Source organism: Monodelphis domestica, chromosome 1 (assembly GCF_027887165.1).
Source record: "Monodelphis domestica isolate mMonDom1 chromosome 1, mMonDom1.pri, whole genome shotgun sequence".
Lineage (NCBI taxonomy): Eukaryota > Metazoa > Chordata > Mammalia > Didelphimorphia > Didelphidae > Monodelphis > Monodelphis domestica.
Window position 1 is genome coordinate 176649631 of NC_077227.1, and position 2670 is coordinate 176652300.

The 2670-nt window shown below is 34.9% G+C and overlaps 1 non-coding gene across 1 annotated transcript; it reads left to right on the forward strand.

The window, feature by feature from the left end:
• Window positions 1-2273: 2273 nt before the first annotated feature.
• Window positions 2274-2378, forward strand: LOC130456677 (U6 spliceosomal RNA). Its single transcript, XR_008915732.1, has one exon. It is a non-coding gene; the product is annotated as a U6 spliceosomal RNA (small nuclear RNA).
• The last annotated feature ends 292 nt before the right edge of the window (window positions 2379-2670 follow it).

Below are 2670 nucleotides of genomic sequence, written 5' to 3' on the forward strand. Positions count from 1 at the left end.
TGATGCAGAGTGAAAGGAGCAGACCAGGAGAACCTTATACACAGACAAATACACTATGACACACACAATCAATTGTAATGGACTTCTCTACTAGCATCAATGCAATGATCCAAAACATTTCTAAGGGACTTATGAGAAGTGTGGGAGCAGAAAAACAACTGCTTGATCACATGGGTTGATGAGGATATGATTGGGGAAGTAGACTCTAAATGATCACCCTAGTGCAAATATCAATAATATGAAAATAGGTCTTGATCAATGACACATGTAAAACCCGGTGGAATTGCACATTGGCTATGGGAGGGGAATGGGAGGAGGAGAGGAAAAGAACATGAATCATGTAACCATGGAAACTTTTTCTTAATCATTAAAATTAAATTATGAAATTTTAAAAAGAAAGAAAATTGTGGACTAAAGAGCAAAGTAAATTGTCCAAAGTCACACAGCTAGGGTCAAAGCCAAGACAAAAATTCAGGTCTCCTGACTCTTCAATTACTAGTTCCTCTATACCTTCATCCAAGATGTGCTAATGGAGATAGATTCACTAGCTAAAAAAAATGAGTGATGGTAATTGCCCATAAACAATAGAAGGTCTAGTCAAAAGTTCCTTCTCCACAGAGCCTCCAGCTGAGCTACTGAAAGCAGAAAATTGCTATAACAATCTCAAATCTAAAGCCAAAGGGAATCAGACCTGAGATTCCAAACAGGAAAATAGTTTTCCCTTTTTCCTAGGGACCTGTGAACTCAATCAATGCTTGTTAAATTGCTTTGAACCCAAATTGGGCTTTGATGTGAAGATAGAGTTGACTATTAACAATAATTATAAAAAATTAAATTTATTTAAGATTTTGAAGATTACATAAATTTTTCAGTTACATTTGCTACTATTATAGGGTAAGTAATATAGGTTTTATAGAGTAGCTCTGCCACTTATTAACTTATTGATTTTTCCCCTTTTTGTCCCCAATTGACTGCAAAGTTATACAGGACAGTCTGCTGTTTACAGAAATGCCCCATTTATCACAAAGTCCCACTAAGAAACGCTCAGATTCTATAGAGAACTAAGTCAAATTTATAAAAAACATGTCATTCCCCAACTGACAAATATTCAAAGGACATGAACAAGCAATTTTCATGTGAAGAAATCAAAGCTATCAATAATCATATGAAAAAATGTTCTAAATCACTCTTGATTAGAGAAATGCAAATTAAAACAATGCTGAGGTACCACCTCACAGCTATCAGATTTGCCAATGAGACAGTAAAGGAAAGTAATAAATGTTGGTGGGAATGTGACAAAATTGGAACACTAATGCATTGTTGGTGGAGTTATGAACTGATCCAACCAATTTTGGAACTATACTCAAAGGACCATAAAATTGTGCATACCCCTTAATCCTTCAAGGTCTGTATCACAAAGAGATCATAAAAATAGGAAAAGGACATAGTTGTACAAAAATATTTATTGCAACTATGAGATGGTTAAATAAATTGTGGTACATGTTGTTGAATGATAAGCAGAATGATTTCAGAAAAAAGCTCAAAAGAGCTACATGAAATGATACAAAGTAAAATAAGCAGAACCAGGAGAACATTGTACATGGTAACAGCAATATTATAAGATGATCAACTGTGAAATCTTGGCTACTCCCAGCAATGCAATGATTGGGAAAATCCTGAAAGATTTAGGATGGGGAATGCTCTCCACCTCCAGAGAAAGAACTGTTTAAGTCAGATGGATGAGGATCAAAATATACCATCTTTCACATCAGTGTATTTACAATTTTATTTAGGGGTCTTGGTTTTGTATGAGTGTACTCTTACAACAGTGACCAATATGGAAATGTGTTTTGCATGATAATATATAGATATATATAGCCCAGAAAAAAAAGAAAGAATTGCTCAGATTTTGCTCAAAACTACATCTTAAAATGCAGTGGGACCCTAGGTATAGGGAGGAAAATATCTGGGAAAACAGCCCCAAGATCCTTTGGCTAAGGATTTTTTCCCTACAGTATTTAGAATAAAGGCCCTTCTTATAGGTCCCTATGAAAACGAACAATCCCAGTAACTGAATGGCCATCCATTCATAACACTCAATTATCTTTTCTGTTGGCTGAAGAAATGGTACCATGACAAGAATAGGAATTTCAGGCTGACAACTACAACTTTGCACAATATAAACAGAAATCCACTATCCCTGAGAGTGATTTTTTTCCCCAACACTGCACTTACCTCTCAGTAGGAGCCTTTACTACAATGCATTTTCTGATGCTTGCTTCACCAGTCCACATACTGAAATTAGAATGATATGTAGAAGATCAGCATGGTCCCTGTGCATAGATAACATGAAAACTCATTAAGTATTATATATATTTTAAGGTATCTCTCTCCTCTCCCTCTGGGTCTTGATTCACAACCATGTGAATCTCAAAGTAAAAAAGAATACTGATTTTCAACAACTGTTCCTACTCGGATTAAGTTATATTTGCACTTAAGAGAAGAAAGTCTGTCAAATACATTCATTTCCAATATACAAGATGGAAATAAAATTCAAATTAATATCACCAACAAAACTTTCAACCAATCTCTTCTCCCACACAAATTGTATCTGTCCATAAAAAGGTAAGTATAAAGGAGATAATTCAAGGATTAAAAAAAAACCTGGTT